The sequence below is a fragment of the Bubalus kerabau genome, chromosome 4, assembly GCF_029407905.1.
Source record: "Bubalus kerabau isolate K-KA32 ecotype Philippines breed swamp buffalo chromosome 4, PCC_UOA_SB_1v2, whole genome shotgun sequence".
Lineage (NCBI taxonomy): Eukaryota > Metazoa > Chordata > Mammalia > Artiodactyla > Bovidae > Bubalus > Bubalus kerabau.
The window spans coordinates 6,563,761-6,589,538 of record NC_073627.1 but is presented as its reverse complement, the minus strand read 5'-3'; the positions used below and the strand labels follow the sequence as shown (position 1 = coordinate 6,589,538).

At 51.9% G+C, this 25,778-nt stretch overlaps 1 protein-coding gene and 1 long non-coding RNA gene across 2 annotated transcripts in view; one reads left to right on the top strand and one right to left on the bottom strand.

The window, feature by feature from the left end:
• RPL38 (ribosomal protein L38) overlaps nucleotides 1-25,778 on the bottom strand; it is a 245,815-nt gene that overhangs the window by 76,533 nt on the left and 143,504 nt on the right. The window lies entirely within an intron of this gene.
• Nucleotides 8,687-10,227, top strand: LOC129648587 (uncharacterized). Its single transcript, XR_008712801.1, has 3 exons — nucleotides 8,687-8,857; nucleotides 9,806-9,890; nucleotides 10,009-10,227. It is a non-coding gene; the product is annotated as an uncharacterized LOC129648587 (long non-coding RNA).

Below are 25,778 nucleotides of genomic sequence, written 5' to 3'. Positions count from 1 at the left end.
ACCCAGGCCACGGCTGAGGTGCTTGGCGTCTCCGCGGCCCCCAAGCTCCCAGGCTGGTCCCTGGCACTGTGCAGGGGAGCTGGGAGGGTCTGAAGTGCCCCCTACCCCACTCCCAGCTGTGACAGCCCCACTCAGGGAAGTCACCAGACCCCTAGAGCAGTCAGAAGAAGCAAATGAAAACACAGGATGCCCAGGGAAGCTTCAAAAAATAGCTCCAGCTGCCCACACCAGCATAACAGAGTTAGGAAGTCGTGACCCAGCCCCAGGGCTTGACCCCAGCTCACCACCCAAAGCCAGCCACTCACAGGAGGGGGCTGGAGGGAGGAATTGACAGAGTTAATGGGAGACAGCAAAGGACGGACTTGGACTGAGGTTCTCTCATTCAATGAACAAAGTGCATTAGGAATTGATTCCCTGCCCCCCTCCCCGCCCCCGCCTCCTGTTTACCATCGCTTCCCGCTCCCCCGCTCTGGTGCAGGGAAGAAAGGCTTTGCATCAAGATGAGATATTCCACAGTGAGCCTGCAGTTGGCCCAAAGAGTTTATTATTACAGGAGCCCAAGCACCACTGAGTCCCTTGCCCTTGCTTTTCTTCTGTTTGCTTCCTTCTCCTCACAAACAGTGAGATCAAGTCTTCCTACCTTGTAGGTCTTGGGGTGGGGGGATAAGGGTGAGGAAACGGGGAGGGACACTTTTTGTACCAATGATAGGGGCCTCCTGGCCAGGAGTCTGGGTGGGCCAGGACCATGGACGTTACCTTCCCAGGATCCGGGAAAGGAGAGCTCCTGCCTGTACAAGGTTAGCTGGGACGGGGCAGGGACAGCAGAAGGCTCTGATAAGGATGAAACAAAATGAATGTTTCCCCAAGAGGGGAAATCCCCAGAAGGATTCTGCAAAACTACAATCCTATCTTGTAAATAGATGGAATTACCTTTTTCTTTTTTAACCCATTGGAGAGCGATGGTGAGATGCCTGTCTGTCCAAACGTGTGGATGCAGTAAGTGATGCAGGAGATGATGGTCCCAGAGGCTCGTTCCATTTGTCTTTGAAGCCTGGGATGAGTCAAGGCCGGCCCAAACCACCCATCTGCCCATTCAATTCAGAAACAGACCCCAAAGGCCAACTGGGATAATACGAAAGAGAACTGATGGCTCCTCTGAATCCTTTCTGAGTTTTCCCCTTTCTAATTAAGGGTCTAGGCTGGTATGCTTGGGACAGGGGCCGGAACCACCCATATTCATTGCATTGCAAGGTCCTCAGGGTCATTGGAAAAGACCCTGATGCTGGGAAAGATTGAAGGCAGGAGGAGAAGGGGATGACGGAGGATGAGATGGTTGGATGGCATCACCAACTCAATGGATATGACTCTGAGCAAGCTCCAGGAGTTGGTGATGAACAGGGAAGCCTGGCTTGCTGCAGTCCATGGAACTGCAAAGAGTTGGACACAACTGAGTGACTGAACTGAACTGAACATCAGCAAAGCTGGCAACCTTATGTTATGAAACCCCAAGAAGGGGACTGGTTTTAACTCCGATGACTGGGGACACTGAAGGATTTTCAGCAGTGGGTGGTATGATCAGACGTGTATTTTAGACGCTGTTGATGGCCACACGGGGTAGGGGGTGGCCAAGACGGCAGAAAGGAAGACCAGGTGGAGGTGCTGCAGGAACCAGCTTAGAGTGACGGCGGCGGCCTTGCCAAGTGGAGCCTGAGAGCCGGGCCTGGATCTTAGGCCTGTCCCCTTCAGAGGAACCTGGCGTGGGCACTGGGTGAGTGACGATGCTGTCTGCGGTGGGAGGAGACGCAGAGGAGGGGCCAAGTTGATGAGTGAGGTCCCTGCAACTCAGGTGGGAGGTCTGGACCAAGCAAGTCATTTGGTGAATTTTGTGATATTTAAGTTATACCTCAATAAAGTTTTTTTTTTTTTAAAGGCAGCTAGGAAGAAAAAGTCATAGGGGTTAATAAAACAGGAGTACGTGGAAGATATGATGAAGAAAGGGAGAAGGTATGAGATGTATTACTCAGGACTCTCTGGAGAAACAGAACAGAACACACACAGATGTAACAGAAGATATAAGGACTTCTCTGGGGGTCCAGTGGTTAAGACCGGACTTAAGTTTCCAGTGCAGGGGGCACAGGTTCGATTCCTTCTCAGGGAACCTGCAAGCTGAGTGGTGCGGCCAAAAAAAAAAAGAGAGAGATTTATATGCATTGGCTTCTGAGGTTATGGAAGATGAGAAGTTTCATGACCTGCCATGCCATCTGCAAGCTGGTATAATTCAGTCTCAGATCAAAAGCCCAAGAATTGAGAGCTCTCGTGTCCAAGGTTGCTGGGAGCAGGGGGCAGGGTGGAAGGGGAGGGAGGGAAGAAGGATGGCCCAGCTCCAGAACGGAGAGAGGGAACCACCCTTCCTTCACTTTGTTCCATTTGGGTCCTCAAAGCCTCGATGATACCTGTCCATACTGGGAAGGGCGGATCGCTTTACTCCGTCTGCTGAACCAAACATTAATCTCTTCCAGAAATACCCACACAGATGCACCCAGAAATAATGTTTCACCAGCTACTGGGGTACCCCTTCACCCCGTCAAGTTGTCACATGAAATGAACCATCACAGAGAGACTGTCAAGAGAGCTGACAGCATCCACCTCTCGTAAGAGAAGCTAAACAAGATCTGAAGAGCTGAAAATTTCCATTACGCTCAGCACCAAGGCAGCTACCTTCACCCTCAGTAAAAGGAGGTCTAATGGCGAGGTGGAAGTGGGACCCTGGTGATGGTAGATGGGGGTCAACCTTGTGGTTCCCAGAGGTCTGGGCCATCCTAGGGTTCTGCATCCCTCCTGCCCCTCAGAGTTGGAGCTCAGGAAGGCAGAAATGAATGATTGGTGTTCAAGGAAATCAACCCTGAATATTCATTGGAAGGACTGATGCTGAAGCCGAAGCTCCAATATTTTGGCCATCTGATGCCAAGAGCCAACTCATTGGAAAAGACCCTGATGCTGGGAAAGATTGAAGGCAGGCAGAGAAGGGGGTGACAGAGGATGAGACAGTTAGATGGCATCACCAACTCAATGGACATGCGTTTGAGCAAGCTCCGGGAGATGATGATGGACAAGGAGGTCTGGCGTGCTGCTGTCCATGGGGTCGCAAAGAGTCAGACACGACTGAGCGACTGCGCAATATTTGCCAATTATTGGTGACACCAGTTGACTGGTGCCTAGGGAGCCCCAGGATTAATAGTGAAGAAGAATAGTAGGTATCAGTGTGCTATTTTAAATATTGATTTATTTGTCTGTTCACTTATTCAGCTGCCTTGGGTCTGAGTTGCGGCAAGTGGGATCCTTGTTGCATCATGCGGAATCTCCCACTGCAGAGCTTGGACTCTTCGGTTGCGGTACTCGGGCTTGGTTGCCCCGCAGCTTGTGGAATCTTCCTGGACCAGATATAGAACCCATGTCCCAGGTACCAGCAGGCAGCTTCCTCACCGCTGGACCACCAGGGAAGTCCTCCAACAACGTAATTCACAGACCAGTGATTGTCGTCACATAGAAAGAGCTCTGGACCTGTGGTTGGATCTCAGCTTGTTACCTCCAACCACCAGCCCGGCAGCCCCGGTTGTACCAGGACGAAGGAAGAGCTGGTAATGGGTGGGTGTTTTCCCAGGGGCTTTGCTGGGCAGAGCTGGTGCTTTCCCTGCCAGGGGACAGTATAGCAGGCTCCCTCTCAGGGGGCTCTTTCTCCTTTCCTCTCTGGGAAGCACCAGCCTCTCTTCTGAGTGACTCCGGTGACCTTAATGTTGGGTGTAATCTACAGCTGGGATGAAGAAGTTGCTGGGGAACCAGTTAGAGACCCGATAGGAGCCACTGGGCTGCAGGGTCATGCTGGGACAGGAGGACACCCATGGCCTGTGGAGGGCTGCACCAGCTCCCGAATCTGTCCGGGGCATCCCAGGGGCAACGCGGGGGCTCAGGTGGGGCCGGAGGGGTGAGGGCAGCCCAACTGCCTGAAATCCAATTCACTCTCCGGCCAGGATGCCAAACGGTCCATTTGCTGGATTTACTTGCTGCCTTCAACTCTTCAGTTTTTGTTGACTGGTTTTCATTTTGTCTTTATAACGGCGTTTTAAGGAATTGACCTGCAGCCCATAAGAGGTTCGTGAGGCTGTCAGGCCCAGAGACTCACTCGGGCTATTTCACGTAATGGTGTTTATAGATGGACGCAGCAATAGGAAAGCAGAGACCCCGCGGGGCCCGGGAACAGCCAGACTGTCAGACGTCATGGAAAGAAGCGGAGGAGAAACAGAGCCTGCATGGTGGGGGCTTGGAGGGGGGTCATTCCAGGTTGTGGCAGCTCCGGGAGCTGGGTGTCCTCACCTCTCAATGGCTGGGGTGTTCCCGGTCCCTACTAAAGAGCGAACGTGCCCATCCACAGCAGATCAGCAAGCTGCACGCGGGGACAGAAATCCTCTCTCCTCAGTGTGTCCCCAGTGCCAGGCACACGGCCGGTGCTTAAGGGTGCTGGGTGAAGGCGTGGATAAGCATGGAAGTGGTGTGCATAGCTGGACAGGAACTTTTTAAAAAGATGTTCCAATTTACTAAAAAAAATTATGTTATTATCAGTTCAGTTCAGTCGCTCAGTCGTGTCTGACTCTTTGCGGTATACTTATGGTTATTTTATTTATTTCTATTTTTTTGGCCATGCCTCAAGGCGTTGGCACCCCACTCCAGTACTCTTGCCTGGAAAATCCCATGGACGGAGGAGCCTGGTACGTTGCAGTCCATGGGGTCGCTAAGAGTCTGACACGACTGAGCAACTTCACTTTCACTTTTCACTTCCATGCATTGGAGAAGGAAATGGCAACCCTCTCCAGTGTTCTTGCCTGGAGAATCCCAGGGACAGAGGAGCCTGGTGGGCTGCCGTCCATGGGGTTGCACAGAATCGGACATGACTGAAGCAACTTAGCAGCAGCAGAAAGGCATGTGGGGTCTTAGTTCCCTGATCAGGGACTGAGGCAACCCCTGCATTGGAAGCGCAGGGTCTTAACCACGGCATCACCAGGGAAGTCCTCGAATTGGAATTTGAGGCTTAGAGTCCTCTCACTTCAGGTAGCTCCCTGCCCAGCAAATCTGCACCAGCCCAGCCGGGGCTGGACTTCCTCATTGCCCAAGGGTTTTGTTGCCCGGGACCTGGGAGAGAGTTTGAGCATATACACTTCTGCAGGGGGAGAGGCAGGAGGAGGGATGCCAGCAGTGACCTGGGCTATGCCCGGGGCGGGCGGAGGGCATGGCATCTGGGGGCTGTGCCCAGCCTCTCCGGGGCCTCAGTCTGCGGCTGGCCCTCTCTGCCTGCGCCCTCTCCTTCCTCCTCCCCTGCTTCTCCCGTCTTTTGACCATTTCTCTCCTCCCTCTACAAAGACAGAAGGGAAATAAGAGACCCCTCCACAGGAAGCACTGAGACTCGGGAGACGGAGGGGCTGTGGGGTGGGAGCGGCTCGCACAGGCTCAGCTCCGCCTCCCGTGTTAGGTGCCCTGTCTGCGCCAGGCTCCCTCCGCAGGGCCTGACAAACCCGGTGTGGAGGTCCTGTTACCGCCCCCGTTTCACTGACAGGAAAATGAGGCACAGAGTGGTGAGCAGTCAGACTCAAGCTCAAACGTTCCCACTTAAAACCCACTCTTTTATTCCTTGGTGGGGAGACAAGCAGTTGCCTCTAACCTTCTCAATGGTGGGCCCAGGGACGGGGAACTTGGATCGCTGGCCTCCTAACTCAGGTTCTGTAGAGAATTTGCGCTCTCTTTTCCCAGATGGACTGTTTCCCTGATGGCAGATATGGCTTGATTTTTTTGTTGTTGTTTTTTAGTGCCAATACTTTTTTTAAGGATTTTTTTTTTTTTCAGTTGGAGAATATTTGCTTTAAGGGCTTCCCTGATGGCTCAGTCATTTAAGAATCCGCCTGCAAGGCAGGAGACCTGGGTTTGATCCCTGGGTTGGTAGGATCCCCTGGAAGAGGGCATGGCAACCCACTCTTTCTTCCCTGGAGAGTCCCTATGGACAGAGGAACCTGGTGGGCTGCAGTCCATAGGGTCACAAAGAATCAGGCACCGCTAAGCAACTAAGAACAGCATTTGCTTTACAATATTGATTTTTCTAGGAGCAGAAGCAGCCCTTGTTGACTGCTGGGCACCCATGTTATTTGGCCCTTTGTCTTCCCTTCCTTTTATCACTCAGTCTTGTCCTATTACTATTTAGCTTTTTTTTTTTTTTTTTAATATTGCTGTTGTTCAGTTGCTAAGTTCCATTCGGCTCTTTGTGACCCCATAAACTGCAGCACGCCAGACTTGTCTGTCCTTCACCATCTCCCAGAGCTTGCTCAAACTCATGTCCATTGAGTCGGTGATGCCATCCAACCATCTCATCCTCTGTCGTCCCCTTCTCCTGCCCTCAATCTTTCCCAGCATCAGGGCCTTTTCCAATGAGCTGGGTCTTTGCATCAGGTGGCATCAGTCCTTCTAATGATTATTCAGGATTGATTTCCTTTGTTATTTTTTAAAGGTGTTTTTTTTTTTTTTTTTTTTTTTGATGTGGACCATTTAAAAAAAGTCTCTATTGAATTAGTTACAATATTGCTTCTACTTTCTGTTTTTTGGCTGTGAAGCATGTGGGAGCTTAGCTCCCTGACTGGGGATGGAACCCGCACCCCCTGCATTGGAAGGCGAAATCTTTACCACTGGACCACCAGGGAAGTCCCACAGTTCAGCTTTATTCTTCTGTTCATAAACCTGGCTACCTCCCCTCTGGGTCCTTCCCCTGCTTCTCAGGGTTAATCAGATTCATATCTTCCTGGCCCCATGGGCTCCAGGGCAACTTGCCCACATTCTTCTGCTAGGCTTCCCTGAATCCCAGGAAGGGGATGGGCGTGGGCAGTCACGGCCGTTACTCCCAAAGACCCTCCCTCCTTCCTGCCAAGGCCAAGCCCCTGGAGCTGCCTGGGCACATGCATGATGCCAGGCTTATTTAGAAAAGTGCCAGCAGGGTATTCCATCCCTAATCCCAGACACCCACCGTGGGGGATGCCTGTCTTTGATTTTATGTTTGTTTTTACAATGGGTTTTCGTTTCTTCCCTTGGGAGATGGAGATGGCCTTGCCCCTTAGGAAGCTGGCACTTCCTGAGCCCTGATGCCCTCCCCACTAGGCACCAGATAATGGAAAATCATTTCTGGTGGGAGGAAGCAGTGAGGGGCCTTCTGTGCACCGGAGTTGCTGCCTCGTAACTGCAACAAAAGGGAATGTAGGGCAACGGCCCTTCTGGCTCGCTGCTCGTGCTGCTGAGAGCAGCGCCCGCCAGAAAAATACTTGCTAATGGCCTTCTCCCGATCTCCTTCTAGATAATGATAAATAATGTGTATTTTTAGTTTGGAATTGAATTTCGTCTCTCCATTTCTGGTGTGTTTTCAGGTGTTGTTTTTTTTCCTTCTCCCCTGGGGTCTGAAAACCAGACGTTTGTGCGTTTATCCAGTGCATTTATTCGCTGCCAGAAATTGACATATGGACTCATTAATTCCTCCACACTCATTCTCACCCCTAAACACTCACTTGGCTGAACCAGGAGGGGAGCTGTGTCCAAGAGGGCTCTTCTGAAGGAATTATGTAGACCCAGGAACAGGCGTGTCCTGGAGGCAGGGGACTGGCCCCTATCAGTGACTGATGGTTTCGACACGTAAACATGCCTTCAGGGCTTCCCTGGTGGTCCAGTGGCTAAGAATTTGCCTTGCAATGCAGGGGACACTGGTTTGATCCCTGGTCCAGGAAGATGTCGCATGGGCAGCTGAGCCCCTGTGCCACCAACACTGAAAGCTGGGCACCCTCGAGCCCGTGCTCTTCAACAAGAGGGTAGACCCCACTCGCCGCAACTAGAGGAAGCCCGTCCACAACAACGGAGACCCAGCACAACCAGACATGAAAATACATTTATAAATTTTAAAAAGAAAAAGCGTGCCTTTGGGCCCCACCCCCCAGAGTTTCTGATTGAGTAGATCTGGGATGAGACCCAAGCATCTCTAACAAGTTCCCCGATGACAGTGATGTTGTGGTCGTAGGTTCCACACTTGGAGAACCACTGGCCTAAATCCTCGCTCCTCAAAGTGTGGGCCTGGGAACCAGTATCAGCATCGCCTGGGAACTTGTTAGAGATTCGGACTCTTGGGCCTCACCTCGGGTCTAATCAAAATGTGCATTTTAACAGGACGATTGGAATGTACATTACAATTTGAGAAGCACTGGCCTAGATGATTTCTCAAGGCTCTTCGCAGCTCAGTGGCCTCTGTCTTGACTGCACATTACATTTACCCGGGGAGCTTTTAAACCATCGTAAGCCCAGGCTGTGCCCCAGACCAATTAAAGCAGCATCTCTGGGGGTGGGGCCTGGGCATCTGTGTTTTGTAAAAGCTCCCCAGGTGATCCCAGTGTGCAGCCCCATCTGAGAACCACTGTTTCGGCTGGAAGGGTGAAATCAGCAAACTGCCTCATGCAGCCTTGACCTTGAATGGAGAAAGAGACATTTGTTCTTCCCTCCACGGTCACTCACCCACATCCGCTTTTTTTTTTTTCTGGCCCAGAGAGAGCTCAGCTTTGGTTGCTCTAGGGTCGTCCATCTTCCCGGCATGCCTTCCGTGGATCACAGCCTTGCCTCCTCTCTCTCATTTCCGTCTCGCGGCCTAGGCAAACCGCAGGAGATGAGACGGGGACCCGCGGGCTGCTGGCTGAGCTAAGAACTTCATCTTCAGAAAACAGACAGACCCAGATCCTGGTACCTGGCTTCCCTAGCCCAGTTGGGAGGCAGCCCATCAGAGACGCATGTACAGGTAGCAGACATGCAAAGGAGTTGATGCTGATGCAGCTTGAGCATACTTCTGAGAGTATCAATCCCCAGCGGTGGAGTGGATGGAGTTGGGGCCTAAGTGGCCCTGACTGTATTTTGTGGCCCGGTGCTCCTGATTTAGAGGCCACCTGTCCCCCAGCCTGGCTGCCTCTTCTCCCCTGTCCATTTCCTCCCCCCAGCCATCACCTCCCTAGCCCAGGGGGCTCCTCTCTGACCCTTTGAAGCAGGGAGGTCAAAGGGAGATGCTGCTCTGACCTCTTTGGCTAAAATCTTCCTTCTGTATCCTGAGGTGGGTTTTGGGCAAGGACTCGGCAGCCCCAGATTCCCTGGGTCCTAGGCCCATGGGTGCCCCTCAGGGTTCTCAGATGGGGCTGCATGCTGGAATCACCTGGGGAGCTTTTACAAAACACAGGTGCCTAGGTCCCACTCCCAGAGATGCTGCTTTAATTGGTCTGGGATACAGCCTGGGCTTACGATGGTTTAAAAGCTCCCAGTTAAATGCAATGTACAGGGTGAGGAATAAGAGGTTGAAAAGACTGGGCTTGTTGGCCCTTGAGAAGCAGCTCAAGGGAGGTGAGGTAAGGGCTCCTCTCTCTTCTCAGTGTTCTCGCAGCATCTGAAACATACTCCCAGCTTTTCCTGAAAACTACGGCTATGAATGAGCATGGGGTAGTTTTGTGCCTCTGAGCGGCCATGCGTGTGGAAAGCTGGATCCAAAGGAGCGGTTCGAGTGTGTGTGCATGAGTGTTGTGAGTTCAGGGGCACCTTTACCTCCTCCAGGCCCGAGAGCGTGTGCGGGGGACGTGATCTGCGTGGCCTGGCCCATGTGGACCCCCCCACAGAGGAGGACTCAACTGTGGACGTAGACACGGGCTGAAATCCTCACGGGAGGGAGTGGATGTTGGAACGAGAGTTATTTTCCATTCCTCAGGTTTGGGGTCCAGTGACACCACACCCCACCCCACCTGAATGGACCTGGAGAGGTTGCTGTACCCTGAGGATGGGTTGAGTGATGGGTCAGTGAAGAGGCAGGGGGCTGGACCTGATGACCTGTTGAGCCCTCGCTCACAGAGAGGGCCCCGTCCGTGTCCTGGGGCCTCCTGGGTTCCAGCACTGGCCTCTCTCATTTCCCAGGGGCATCCCAGCCGGAGCGATGCAGAAGGAAGCTTTGCTGACTTCTGTGGCCTTGATTCCTCACCCTCCCCACTTTAGAGGAACATCCGCTCTGCTCTGTCATCTTCGCCATTGAGAGCCAGCCTCTAATGTGACCCACTTCTTCCCGGCTGCCAAGGCCTAGAAGTGATGGGTTCCACTTCCACTCTCCCCGACGGCCCCCAGTGGAGTGATGCACCCCACTCCCCTCCCTCAGTGTCCCAGGGAGGGGGGCACCCTTTCCTCCCTCTCCCACCTTCGCCCCTGCACTTCCCCAGCTGCCAACAATGCCCATGCTGGCTGGCTGGCTGGCTGGACTTGTTGAGGAGCGTATTTATTTTAAGAGGCATTTCACCTCGGGTTTTGATGTGCTTGGCTTATTACCCATAAATATCAACTAACAGAAGAAGGGTGGCCTCCTGGGAGGAGAAGTGGGTATTCTGGAGGGAGACCAAGAGCTGACATAGTCCCAGAGGAGACAGGGCAACAGGTCACATGATTGGCCTGCATCCTGAACCCCTACTGTGTGCTGTCCCCGGGGCTGCAGGGGTGCGGTGCACACAGTTGGTGCTCTTGAGGATGTGGGTCTGGCTGAGCAGACTGGGTACCACAGGGCAGATGAGGGGGTGCACAGGGGATGTGGTTAAGGACTGGGGTTTGCAGGGGGCTTCATTAAGAGCTGACTAGAGAGAAGGTTTTGTTGAGTGAGCAGAGAGGAACGGCATGAGGGATCAGTGTGGGCAAAGGCATGGGGGTCTGCCTGGGAGTTAGGGTGGTGAGGACCCTGCAGGGGGCTCGGGCTGCACGAAGAGTTGGGCTGAGGGAGAAAACGCCACGGATTCAGAGGGCCTTGGTGTCTGGGTTTCCCAGGCCTCCCCTGCCCAGGTGAGGGGCACAGTCAGGGTGTGAGGACCCACAGCTCAGCTCTGCCCCTGCAACACAGACGCGTCGGCCCGCTCTTGCTCACCACCGGATGCCGCCCTTGCCCGCCGGCACAATGCAAAGATCACCTGCTCCTCTCACTCCTCCTTTGCAACCCTGGAAATGGCAATTTCCCCCAGAGGCTTGGAAACAGGACAGAATCTTAGCCACAGGGACAGACAGGCTAAGGTGATCCCGTCTGCAGGGGCATGGCGAGAACACTCTCTGAGCCCTTCCCAGCAAGGAGCAGGCTCCAGCCAGGTGGCTCCTGTGCCTCTTGTGGAGCCTGGGGATGCTCTCAGGGGGCCCGAGTGAGAGTGGGTGAGTGTGAAAGTGTGTCTGTGTGTGAGAGGACGTGCGGGTATGTGTGTCTGTATGTGTATGGGGTAGATCTTGAACCGCCTTTCTCCAGCCCTGAGAATCTCCCGGGGGTCCACCCTCTGAAGGTACCAGCTGGACTGACCCTTTCACATACTTAAGGCAGAACCACCACCCAGTGTGTCAACAAGGCCTTTCTGGTGGGAAGGCCACCCTGACCATCAGCCTCCAGGGACTTTCCCTCCTCTTTGCTTCAAGCTTCTCCTCTTATCGGGCTTCCCTTGTGGCTCAGCTGGTAAAGAATCCGCCTGCAATGCAGGAGACCAGGGTTCAATCCCTGGGTTGGGAAGAGCCCCTGGAGAGGGGAAAGGTTACCCACTGCAGTATTCTGGCCTGGCGAATTCCATGGACTGTATAGTCCATGGGGTCGCAGAATCGGACACGACTGAGCGATTTCCACGTTCACTTTCTCCTCCATCACCCTCCCAACCCCCAGTTCTTCCTACCTTCCCCCACCCTCCCAGAAGTAAACTCAGGCCTGCTACGGGTCTCTCTACTAACGAACCTCACGGCTCTTGAGCCCCTGTGGACAGTCACATGACCCATGTCTGACCAATCGGAAAGCGCCTCCCCTGGGCAAACGCGATTAGTCCAAGCCACGACCAATCAAAATCCTTTTTTGGGATTGGTCCATGGGTCCGGAGCAAAGGCGACTTTTCTTGCTCAGGATGCTCTCATGAGAAGTCATAAATGTGCCATGTCTGGTGCCGGTCTTCACCACCTTGTTGGAGACTGCCCACCTGCAGCTGAGATAGCAAAGATGAGAATCCCGTGGAGGTTGGTGGGCGAAGAGAGAGACGCAGGCGAAGGTGGAGATATAGGTGTAGACAGGTCGTATTGGTCCCGACCTCCCAGTTCCTGCAGTCTTTCCTTTCATTCTGCGAGCTATCCTGGAATCCTCTGAGCTACGAGAGCCAAACAACTCCCCTTTTGCTGAAACGAGTCAAGTTTAGTTTCTGTCACTTGCCGTCTGCATGGTCCTATTCTCTCGAACAGTGGGGACTATGGTACACACGCCTGGTCTCCCACGCTCTCCTCCTGCAAAATTAAAGTCACACGTCCTCTTTCAAACGTCTCTTTCCCGTGGCCCTCCCCTACTCTGGTTGCTGATATGGTACATAGGCTTTGTCTTTTTTCTTGCTACGGAAACAAAGTAACAAAGTATTTAGAGACCCCTGGGTATGAAAAAGGTTGAGGAGCCTTGGGTGAAGACACCCTCAGGTAATCTTGGTCCTTCTGACATTTAGCATCAAGAGGTCAGGACTGAGAGAGCAGAAGAGTGTCGCATTTGGATCACCTGACTCTGCTATTCTGATGCGCTAGCCCGTTCCTCCACCTCCTCCTCTAGTGTTTATATCTACCTCCATGAGCATTATTCATAGGGCTTGGCTGGTTTACCATCTTTATTATTTTTTCAAAAAGGAAATATCTGGGATTTTTTCTTCTTTATAAAAGTAATTCACAGTCATGATGCCATAGTAAAATGAAACTGAGACAGTGGAAAATTCCCTGACTTTAGTGACAGCCCTTAATCAGTTCCTAGGCAGCCCATCTCGGTCTCTAGCAGGAATTGAGTTCTTCACACAAGTCCTCCCAGCAGCCCTGCGCTCATCTCGTCCCTTCTGGCCGCTCAGCGCCTCCAGCCTGCGTGGCCTCTTTTGTCCCCAGACCGCGCTGTAGAAGTGGAGAGACTTGGCAGGAGAAGGGCAGTACATGTAACCTTCTGTCCAGCGCAGCAATCTTGGCCACAGCAACTGACATATGGTGATCTACTGAGGCGTGCACGCTGCCGAGATGGGGAGCTCACTCACTGCCTTCTGGGGCAGCCCTTCCACGACGGGGGCAGCTGTAATTGTTGGAAAGTTCTTCCCTTTGTTTAGCTAAAATCTGCCCCCCGGATGCCCTTGGTTGAAGGCCTGCCCTCTGGAGCGCTGCAAAGTCAATCTGTTCCTCTTCCACACGACAGCTTTCACACCGTCAAGACAGTTAGCATGTCCCTCGCGGATTTGCTCTTTCTCTGGTGAAACACCCTGATTTCTGAAAAACACATCAGAGGAAGGGCAGCTTGAGAGCTCTCGCTGACCTGGTTTTCTGCTGTTCGTGCCCTGCGAGGCCCTTCTTACAGTCTGGTCCCCAGCCAGAGGGAAATTCCCCAGAGACGTTTGACCTCAGTCGTGAGCCAGGAGGATATGGCGATGGCATGTTGCAAGTCGGGCACAGTGTGCTCATCGGGAGTGCCAGAAGCCTTACGCAGAAGCCTGGACCCATCGCCAGAGATCCCGGGTCAGTAAGTGTGGGACGAGACCCAGGAATCTGTATCTTTACGAAGAGCTCCACAGGTTCTGTTGACAAGCCATTTTTCTGTAGGAAAATAGAGAAGTGTTGGTAGGATGGGTGGGCACGATGCTGTGAAGCCAGCGTATTAGTCAGGACTCATTTGTTTGCCAGAGCTAGAAACCTCACTTAATCAGCTTAGGCAAATAGGGAATGTATTGGTCCAGGAGCTGTGAGAGAGTCTGAGATGGCAGTAGGAACCACGTCTCCGGGAACCAGATGGAGGACTCGGAACTCTCGTCCCTTACGTTTTTTGCTTGGCTTCTGGTGAAGGATCTTTCTAGGCAGTGAAGAGCACAGTCATGAGTATGGGCTTCTCATCTTGACCATTATGAGGCCAGACGTGTGTGGTGATTTTTGCCTGGCTGCGTTGTGCTCAGCTCCGTAAGAAATGGGGTGCCCCATACCTCATCATTCTTCTTTCATCTGCTAGTCTGTCTGCCCATCCATCCGTTGGCTCCTTCACGCTTTCAGCCAGGCGGACAGGCAGGGGGCCCTGGGTGAGCACAGGCAGGTGCTCTGTGGGTTTTCTGTGGGTGTTCTCTTCCCACTCTCTAGGTCAGCAGGTTACAATCACCACCCCCAGTATGGATGTGGCTGCTTCACTTCTCAGCACAGCTTTCCCCAGTTTAAAGCTGGAAGCCATGCCAGGAAAACCACACCAGACATTTTATTGATCGATTTATTTTATTTTGTGTGCACATACTCAGTTGTGTCTGACTCTTTGCGATCCCATGGATGTAGCCCACCAGCCTCTTCTGTCCATGGAATTTTCCAGGCAAGAATACTGGAGTGGGTTGCCATGCCCTTCTGCATGGGATCTTCCCAACCCAGGGACTGAACCTGCATCTCCTGTGTCTCCTGCATTGCTGGTGGATTCTTTACCTGTGGACCCGTTGGGAAAACACAATTTTATTTTGATTTGTAGTCATTTTTAAAATGGCAACAAACAATTACTTAAAATGTTAAAAAAATGTGGTGCCTTCATATAATGGAATAATATAAGCAGAGAAAAATGAATGAACTATAGTTAAACATCTATGACATATGACCCCAGACATTTACAGAGAATTTAATAGAAAGATTTGGTTAAATGAGCCAAACTGGAGAGCTGTACAGGCTCTCGTGGAAGTAGCAACTGCAGGGAGCAGCCTCCATCCTTGGAGCAGAGGATCATGGCAAGATGCTGGGATTATTCGAATTTAGGAGCTGGGATTAGCGCTCTGTGGGGAGGAGGCAGGCGCTGGTTAGTGGGTACAGGAGTCTTTTGAAAGGGCGTAAGGCCAGTGGCTGGTTCTGGTAGTACAGAGAAAGAAAACTGCAAACTGGAACCAAATCCTGATAATCAGCTCCACCACCAGGGTGACCTGGAGAGAAGCAGGAAGCAAAGGGAGGAACAAGGGCTGGCTCCCTCCTCCTGCCTTCCCAGGCTGTCTAGTCTTCTTCTCCTCCTGCCCTCAGTCTGTTCCAGCACCAGGGTCTTTTCCAATGAGGTGGCTCTCCCCATCAGGTGGCCACAGTATTGGAGCTTCAGCTTCAGCATCTGTCCTTCCCATGAAGAGGGGCTCCCGGAGACAGGCTTCACGCAAGCCTGCACGTGTTCTACATGGCAGGCTCACAAAAGGAAACTCGCATGGGGAGCCTCTCCAGGGCAGAGACAGCTTGATGCTGGGGTGGAGCAGTGAGGTCAGCTGTGGGGTCTCCCCTCTCAGGGGCTGCTGGACACCTGAAGCTCCTTGGGGACTGTCCCAGAAAGGCTGCCATGGCCTCAGCTGAGATTGAGAATGCAGGATGGTGACGCGTCTGCTTCTTGCTGTGCAACCTTGCGGGAGCGAATGACCTTCTCCAAGTCTCGATTTCTTCCTCTTTACGATTCCTTCAGAGGGCTGTCAGGTGGGTAAGGAGCAATGTATATTGAACGCAGGGCTTTCCAGGTGGCGCTGGTGGTAAAGAACCCACCTGCCAGTGCAGGAGACCCAGGTTCGAACCCTGGGTTGGGAAGATCCCCTGGAGGCGGGCACAGCAACCCACTCCAGTATTCTTATCTGGAGAATCCCACAGACGGAGAACCCTAGCGGTTTCCAGCGCATAGGGTTGCACAGAGCCAGACACGACTGAAGCGGCTTAGCACGCACGCCTGTAGCGCACAGTGTCTGGCACACAGTAGATCCTGAATGAGTGCCGGGAATTGCGATTATCGCTAAGAATGGAGGGGGGTGGTGATGGTGGTGGCAGCCTTTGGCCTTGAGCTTGTGAGATGACCTCACTTCTTTTTGGAGGTGGCGGGGCCCCAGAGAGCAGAGACATGGGTAGAATGAGGGCACGTGGATCAGAAGCCCTGCCCCGGGAGGCCTTGGAGGTCTCTCTGAGCATCCGGGGAAGACTGCCTCACGCTATGGGGTGCTTGGAGGCCCAGGGCTGCAGGAAGTGCCCCGCCCAAGGGCAGCCTGCCTTCCAGTGTCTGGAGGCCCAGTAAGGGCCTGCACCATTTGCATGCCTCAACCATATGCATAATTTCCAGACTCCGCCGCTGCAGTGGAAATTTGGATCAGAGCGAGTGGGTGTAAAGAATGTCAAGCAAGATTCGATTACAATTTTTATTTTGGAAAAACCTTCATCAAAATATGTATATCTAATTAGGACAATTACAGCACAGGAACAAAAAACTGATTAAAAATCAGACACTCCATAAATTACAAGTGTTTTCCTCCAGCTGGGGCGCATCTCCGGCTGCTGAGCTGCAAAGGCCAATCAATGGAGCCGATGCTCTGGGAGTGGGCAGGGGGAGGCGGGGGCTCCCGGAGCAGGACAGGACGGGGGTGCCGAGCACAGCCGGTGGGGGGCCCTGGCACCACCTTACAGCCGCCGTCCTGGGGTGTGGAGGCAGCTGGGGTCTGCTCGGGGGCAGGAAGAGCTGGCGATGCCTGGGATAGGCAGGAATCTGGAGATGTGTGGCCTGTATGTGTGTGTGTGTGTGTGTGCACTTTCCTGAGCCTGCATGGAAGATCATGAGTGTGCACATGCGTACATCAGTATGTGAACATCTGGCCAACATCTGTATCACAGCAAGTGGCTGCATGTGGCTGCGTAAGCTCAATGCACAGTGGCATCTGGAGTTCTGCACCAGAGGCAGGCACGGGGCAGGGGCAGAGCAGGCTGGTGGCCCGTCCATGGCCCGGGCAGCGACGGCCACCACTCACATAACACTGGGGGACGGGCCGGGTGTGTCACCGGGCAGCTGCAGCTGCTCTCTAAGACATCCCATGATGAGGCTGTGAAAGATGAACACAGCTGCCCTTTACTGAGTGGCTACTATGTACTGGGGCTTCCCAGGTGGCTCAGTGGTGAAGAACCCTCCTTCCAATCCAGGAGACACAGGTTCAATCCCTGGGTCGGGAAGATCCGATGGAGGAGGAAAGGGCAACTCGCTCCAGTATCCTTGCCTGGAGAATCCCATGAGCAGAGGAGCCTGGCGGGCTACAGTCCATGGGGTCACAAAGAGTTGGACACAGCTGAGCATGCATGCTCTGTGTGCTGGGCACTGTGCCAAACCCTTTACATGCGTCATCTTGTCAGGCCTGTTCAATGAGAGGCAGAATAACACCTCCCTGCCCTCAGGATGTCCGCATCACAGCCCCTGGAGCCTGTAAAGATGGCACCTTCCTTGGCTAAAGGGATTTTGCAATGTGATTAAATTAAGGATCTTGAGATGGGGAGCTTATCCTGGATCACTTCAGTGGACCCAATATGATCACAGAGGTCCTTAAAAGTGAAGGCGGGGGTCAGAGCAAGAGATGTGACTGGTCAGAGAGGATGGTCAGAGAGATGCTATGTTTCTGGCTTTGAAGATGGAGGAAAGGGACCATGAGCCAAGGAATGGGAGGGGCCTCTAGAAGCTGGTAAAGCAAGAAAACCTTCTCCCCCAGAGCCTCCAGAAGGAGGACAGTCCTGTTTACATCTTTTAAAAAGCCTTTTTATTTTATATTGGAGTATAGTCCATTAACAGTGTCGTGATAGTTTCATGTCAACAGCAAAGGAACTCAGCCATACTATAAGCACGTATCCATTCTCCCCCAAACTCCCTTCCCATCCAGGCTGCCACACAACACTGAGCAGAGTTCCCTGTGCTGTACAGTAAGCCCTTGGTTATCCATGTGTACATGTCCATCCCAAACTCCCTAACTCTCCCTTTCCCCCAACTTCTCCCCCACCCCTCCGGGAACCATACGTCTGACATCTTAATTTTAGCCCAGAGATGCATGTGCAGCTCCCAGCCTACAGGACGATAAGATAATACTTTATGTGGTTTTCAGTCTCTAACTCTGTGATAATTCGTCACAGCAGCAATTGGACACTGATACGGCAGTTAGTGCTATTTTGCCATATTAGGGGTGTAGAATTGGAGCTCAGTGACCTAAAGTAATTTACTCAAGCTCACCTGGCCAGTAAGTGGCAGGACCACGATTTGGGGCAGCCTGACAGGACCTAAGCTGGCCTCTCTCACCCATCTGCTGAATTGCACCGTCTCTCTAGAGCAATCACAAGGGCCAGACTTCTTATTTCCCGGCAAGCTTAGAGACACCCCTTCTTAGCTGCCAGCTCAGACAGGATGAAATCGAGGGCCCTATTCTGGGGAGAGAACACTGAAAATCCTGGCCACATTCCATTTGAAGCTTTCATTGAAGGCGGCTTGTGAGTTTTCCCTCCAAGGACAGGAAGGGGTTTATGTCTGATCCCGGAGCCAGCTCTGACACGAGGTGCTTCTTGCATCCCCAGCCAATCCTCTTGGAATGCAACTCTGGGCCTCAGCCCCGTCCTCTCGCTTCCTCCCCACTCAACTCAAATCCCCTTTAGTCTGTACTCTTGGGGACAGGGCTTCCGCAGCGCCTTGGTCTTGGGAAGCTCGGGAGATAGATTACTGTGGGCTCAGAACTCACAGCCCTGGGCAGAGGGCGGGGCTGGGATGGGTGGAGGAGCCGCCTGCCTGGCCGTTGACACTCACCCCTTAGCTTTGCAGTTTCCTCTTGGCCATGGGGCACTAAGAGGCTTAAAGCACCCTCTGAGATGGCGCTGGGGGGAGGGTGATACAGGGGAAAGATGCTGGCTTAGGAGTCAGGCCACCTGGGCTCTAATTCTGACTCCTCAGCGAGGCTTATTTTATTAGGGATTTTGCTGGTCCATGTATCTGGAAAGTCCAAGAGTTGTGCCGACTGTAAATATAGCAGTTTCTAGGGGTTCAGGCAATTTTATCAGGACTCAATTTCTCTCCTCCTCAAGCTTCTCCTTAGACTCATTATCAGGACAGGTTCCTCCACAGCACAGGCAAGACAGCCACTGGTCATGCAGGCGCTCACCCTCTAGTGTTACCAGTTCAGTTCAGTCACTCAGTCATGTCCGACTCTTTGTGACCCCATGGACCGCAGCACACCAGGTCTCCCTGTCCATCACCAACTCCCGGAGTTTACTCAAACTCATGTCCATCGAGTCGGTGATGCAATCCAACCATCTCATCCTCTGTCACCCCCTTCTCCTCCTGCAGTCAGTCTTTCCCAGCATCAGGGTCTTTTCCAAGGAGTCAGTTTTTCACATCAAGTAGTCAAAGTATTGGAATTTTAGTTTCAGCATCAGTCCTTCCAATGAACACTCAGGACTGATCTCCTTTAGGATGGACTGGTTGGATCTCCTTGCAGTCCAAGGGACTCTCAAGAGTCTTATCCAACACCACAATTCAAAAGCATCAATTCTTCGGTGCTCAGCTTTCTTTGTAGTTCAACTCTCACATCCATACGTGACTACCAGAAAAACCATAGCCTTGACTAGAGTGTTACCAATCCCAGTGCAAAGTAGCTTTTTAAAAAAATATTTATTTGTTTCTTTGGCTGTGCCAGGTCTGAGTTGTAGCATGTGGGATCTAGTTCCCTGAGCAGAAATCTAACCTGGGCTCCTGCATTGGGGCTGTGGAGTCTCAGTCACTGGACCAGTAGGGAAATCCCTAAAGTATCTTTTTTTTTTTAAAGAAATTTGTACATTCTGTTCAAATTCAATAAAGATGACTTTAAAAAAATAGTTATAAATGACCTTCCATATTATCTCATACCCCATATACAAACAAAGTTGAGCAATGTAAGTAATTCCTGAACATTCTCCTGCCAAATTCATGTATGATTTCATAGGAATAGCTTTCGATTTGCAAAGTAGAATTTTCAGTTCCTCTACCTCACACCCCAAAATTAAAATATTAAATTGTGATTGTATTTCTTCCTTTTACATACCTTTCTGTTTTTTCCCAAGTTTAAAGACCCTAAACTATTTTTTTGTGTATGAACTGCTTCTTACTTTATTCAACAGTGATTACCAACTTTAAAGAATCCTTAAGTCAGCCAATTCAGTAACATGCTTAAGATAACTAACAAATACCAATTTTTCCACATCTCTCTACACAGTACTTAAAGATCCTCAGTTCAGTTCAGTTCAGTCACTCAGTCATGTCCAACTCTTTGCGATCCCATGAATTGCAGCATGCCAGGCCTCCCTGTCCATCACCAACTCCTGTAGTTCATTCAAACTCACGTCCATCGAATCGATGATGCCTTCCAGCCATCTCATCCTCTGTCCTCCCCTTCTCCTCCTGCCCCCAATCCCTCCCAGCATCAGAGTCTTTTCCAATGAGTCAACTCTTTGTATGAGGTGGCCAAAGTATTGGAGTTTCAGCTTTAGCATCAGTCCTTCCAATGAACACCCAGGACTGATCTCCTTTAGAATGGACTGGTTGGATCTCTTTGCAGTCCAAGGGACTCTCAAGAGAGTCTTCTCCAACACCACAGTTCAAAAGCATCAATTCTTTGGTGCTCAGCTTTCTTCATAGTGCAACTCTCACATCCATACATGACCACTGGAAAAAGCATAGCCTTGACTAGATGGACCTTTGTTGGCAAAGTAATGTCTCTGCTTTTGAATATGCTGTCTAGGTTGGTCATAACTTTCCTTCCAAGGAGTAAGCATCCTTAAGTCATCCAATTCAGTAACATGCTTAAGATAACAAATACCATTTTTCTCTACACCTCTCTACACAGTACTTAAAGATCTAAACTTTTTCAAAAATTGACTTGATTTTTTAGAGCAGTTTAGGTTCACAGCAAAACGGAGTGGGAAATAGAGTTCCCATATACCCCTTGCCTTCAACCTCCACCAGAGTGGTGCATCTGTTACAAGCAACGAATCTGCCAAAGTATCCTTTTTCCAAGAGTATCCATAGGTTTGTTCCAAGCAAGATTCTGATTGGCTGCCTTGAATCACATGACTGCCTTTGAACCAATCCCTTGAACCAGGGGAATGTGGTATCATGACATCCCATGTGTGATGTCACATGATTACATCTGTAACCAGGAGGAGGGACCACTCAGGCCACCAGGTCTGAAGCCCCCAGCATCACATGTAATGCTCGGTGATTTTTCCACAAAGAGCACCAAGTTGGGGCAGCAGGGTAGGTTAGCAAAAATGCTTTCCTAAATGCTCACGATGTTTCAGGCACAGTGCTAAGAAGCAGCTTGGCATCTGTTCCAGGTGACTTTTGCATCCCAGGGCCATCAGGGAGCATCACAGTTTACCTGCAACAGGTAGAGGCATCCCCTCACACACCTTGATTCCCTGTTCCATCTTGAAGCAGGTCTGCTCCTGGTGCTCTGAGGCCAGCTCCACCAAGAGACTAACATTGCTTTAAGGTGCTCCCTTGCTGGGCATCTTACTCTCTGCTTTAGCAGGCATTCTGCTCCACCTTGGCACTCAGGGCACCTTAGTTCCAGGATGCTCTGTGTGTGTGTGTTGTGGGGTGTCAAGGGTTTGGGGCTCCTAGTCTTAACAGACAAGGGAGAGATGGGGCAAGACGGTGGCTTCTGCATCACTGCCGTGTCTCCTGGGTCCCCTTTATTTTCTGGAGTCTGCAGCTCCCTGCTCATTACTATTCAGGGCCCAGGCAGAGGCAGCTGCATGGTGGTGGGGGAAGCTGACAGGCAGTGACAGGTAACACCGGCTGCTGGGGCTGGAAGCCAACCAGATCGCAGCAGGGGAGGGAGGAAAAGGCCAGGTGGAGAGAGAGCCAGCTGGGGAGGGGGCAGAAGCCACCCTCTCTATGCCCGCGAGGTCTTTTCCTTCTGTCAGCCAGCTCTGCTGTCTCCGTCACTTCTGATGTCCTGGACTGCCCTGCGGTGGCCCTCCTGGGCCTTCCTCTCAGCCCCTCTGCCAAGCCCCCAGCGAGGCATCGGGGAGGGAGTGGGGACAGTGTCCAGGGGGAAAGCCTTTGTGCCAGTCATTCCCCTGTTTGGTCTCAGACCCACGTTTCACGATTCCCCAGACCACTCAGCGTCACAGGGGGCTGGTCACAGCAGGTGGCTCCAGACTGGATTTAGCTGATGCTATAGACTGAATGTTTGTGTCCCCCCAAATTTACAGTTGAAACCTACCCCCCACCCAAGGCGACCGTGTTCAGAGGTGAGCCTCTTGAGAGCTGATTAGAGTGGAGCCTTCATGAATGGGATTAGTGCCCTTCTAAAGGAGACCCCGGAGAGATCCATAGCCCCTTCTGCCACGTGTGGACAGAGCTGTCTAACCAGAAAGTGGGCCTTCACCAGACATCAAAGCAGCCTTGATCTTGGACTTCCAGCCTCCACACTTATGAGAAATAAATACTTGCTGTGTAAGCCCCCAGACTCTGATGTTTTTTTTCATAGCAGCCTGAACAGGTAAGATAGCCAGTGAGGTCCTGGTGAGACGTTGGAGGGCGGGAGGGAGGGGGGTAGGTTTCAGGCTATTTCACCTGCACTGTTGTGTCTCCTTGTTGCTTTGGCTTTTTATTTATTTTTTAAAAACTTTGTATTTTCTATTGGGATGTAGCCAATTAACAATGTTGTGATAGCTTCAGGAGAACAGTGAAGTGACTCAGCCATACATATATACGTATCCATTCTCCCCCAAACTCCCCTCCCAGGCAGGCTGCCATATGACATTGAGCAGAGTTCCCTGGTTATGCACCAGCTCTTTTTAGATGAGCCCACCAGCTTCAAGCCCACCACCCCACTCTAGTACTCTTGCCTGGAAAATCCCACGGACGGAGGGCCTGGTGGGCTGTAGTCCATGGGGTCTCGAAGAGTCGGACACGACTGAGCGACTTCACTTTCACACTTTCACCAGCTTCCACGGGGACACACCTTTAAGCCCTGTCCCTTCTCCCTGGGGTGTCAGGAGCTTCCTGTTCTTGCTAACCGATGAGTAGCCTCACCATCTGCTTTCTGGCTTCGCTGTTGTTCCTTTACTGGTGTAACCATGAAGTGAAGTGAAGTGAAGTCACTCAGCTGTATCCAACTCTCTGCAAGCCTATGGACTGTAGTCTGCCAAGCTCCTCTGTCCATGGGATTTTCCAGGCAAGAATACTGGTGTGGGCTGCTACTTCCTTCCCTACGTAAATCTCTCCCTTTTAGCTTCTCAGAGTGATGTTTGTCTCCTGCCTGGAAATGGATGCTGCCGCCATCTAACTGTGCCTCTGGCTAACCTGGAATCAAACTCTCCTTGGGCCACCAGTAGACTGTGTGAGCACGGGCTAGTCACTGTCCCTCTCTGGGCTTTGCCTTTCCTATCTGTAAAAGGCAGGGGGTGTCCAGATAGCAGCCCCTGAGGAACCTGGGACTCTCTGTCAGGGGGATCTGGGGCTTGTCTATGTGCTTTCCTGGGGTGCGTGGATCTCCTGGGGGTGATCCACCATCACGCCCTGACCTTCCAAAGCCGTCTCCACCTCTACCTGGGAGAGAGTGAGAGATCCGCTTGTGAGACTTGACTTCAGCCCTGAAGCTTATTCCACATTCTAGCAGGACTCACACCAGGACCAGGGTGGTAGGATTACCCCTACTGGGCACTGGGAACCATGGACAGTTTCCAGAAGGATCTCTCCCCCACAAGGCCAGGGACAGTGGCGGAGGGGCAAGAGCACACGTTGATGAAGTCCGGCTGGAGACTCCTGAGGTCCCTTCCCCCAGGAATCTGCCTCTCACCTGTCCCGGGGAAGATAGCTGTCACTTCGGGGGCAGGGGAGGAGGCAGAGAGGAGAGAGCTGGGAGGGATGGAGCGGTGCTGAGATCGGAGCCGAGCTGCAGCCTTGTTTTGGGTTTGAAATGCCCAAGCTGTTAATTTGAGAATAATCAATGCTAATTTACACATATCTGGTTGCCATAGCAGGTTATCTGTTTCCCATCAAGATACCCCAGAAGTTCTGGCAACTCTTCTCAGTAGCTGCCCCACCTCCCTGTTCCCCAGCTCAGAGATGCCGGGGTCCAGTTCAGCCAGAGGAGAGAGCAGCCCCCACCCGTCCTGCCCTCAGGGTCCAGCCCCAGCTGCAACAGTGGGCTGCAGGAACCCCAGGGCGCAGGAGTGGGGGTGGTGGGGGGTTCCTGGGGGCTGGCCAATGGAGCCCAGGAGGAGGAGAATTAAGCAAAAGTGCAAATTATCCAAACCCGTGATTAACATTTCTTCCAAATCTGCATGAATATTAAAAAGCAAACCCACCCCGGTCCCCACACAATGAATTCTGCATGAATCTTAAGATAAATCGTTTGGATAACTTAGCGGCAGCTGTACTCCCCTGCTACCAACTGCCTCCCCAAATCATTTCAAGGCTGGTAAAAGGAGGCGAGTAACGGGGGGCCAGGGGCTGGGGGGAGGCTAGGAGGGAGCAGAAGAGGAGCGAGTCATGGGGGGTAGGTACCTGTGCTGGCAGCTGGGCCGGGCCTGGCATCCGGCTGAGGGTGAGGAGTGGGCTTCTTAAAGCCAGGGTGGCTGGAGGGCCCGAGATGGAGTGACCGTGGAACCTTACTGAGGATCGCTTCCTCGTGTTTCTGGGAGCTGGGGACCCCTCCCCAGGCGTCCTGGGGTGCCCGCTTCATCCTTCCCCTTCTCCTAAGAAGAAAACCAGCCCAGTGAGTCCTCAAGTCATGCCCAGTCCTCCTGGAAGCTGGTGGTTCTCAACCAGGGGTGTGTTTGCCACCCGCCCCTCCCCAAGGGACATTCAGCAATATCTGGAGATATTTTTTAAAGTTTTTTTTCTGGTAATGGGGACCATTTTTAAGTCTCTGTTTGTTACAATATTGTTTCTGGTTTATGCTTTGGTTTTTTTGGCCCCCAGGCATGGGGGGTCTTAGCTCCCCACAGTCGTGTCCGACTCTTTGCGACCCCATGAATCGCAGCACACCAGGCCTCCTTGTCCATCACCAACTCCCGGAGTTCACTGAGACTCATGTCCATCGAGTCAGTGATGCCATCCAACCATCTCATCCTCTGTCGTCCCCTTCTCCTCCTGCCCCCAATCCCTCCCAGCATCAGAGTCTTTTCCAATGAGTCAACTCTTCGCATGAGGTGGCCAAAGTACTGGAGTTTCAGCTTTAGCATCATTCCTTCCAAAGAAATCCCAGGGCTGATCTCCTTCAGAATGGACTGGTTGGATCTCCTTGCAGTCCAAGGGACTCTCAAGAGTCTTCTCCAACACCACAGTTCAAAAGCATCAATTCTTCGGCGCTCAGCCTTCTTCACAGTCCAACTCTCACATCCATACATGACCACAGGAAAAACCATAGCCTTGACTAGACGAACCTTTGTTGGCAAAGTAATGTCTCTGCTTTTGAATATGCTATCTAGGTTGGTCATAACTTTCCTTCCAAGGAGTAAGTGTCTTTTAATTTCATGGCTGCAGTCACCATCTGCAGTGATTTTGGAGCCCAGAAAAATAAAGTCTGACACTGTTTCCACTGTTTCCCCATCTATTTCCCATGAAGTGGTGGGACCGGATGCCATGATCTTCGTTTTCTGAATGTTGAGCTTTAAGCCAACTTTTTCACTCTCCACTTTCACTTTCATCAAGAGGCTTTTGAGTTCCTCCTCACTTTCTGCCATAAGGGTGGTGTCATCTGCATATCTGAGGTTATTGATATTTCTCCCGGCAATCTTGATTCCAGCTTGTGCTTCTTCCAGCCCAGTGTTTCTCATGATGTACTCTGCATATAAGTTAAATAAACAGGGTGACAGTATACACCTTTGATGTACTCCTTTTCCTATTTGGAACCAGTCTGTTGTTCCATGTC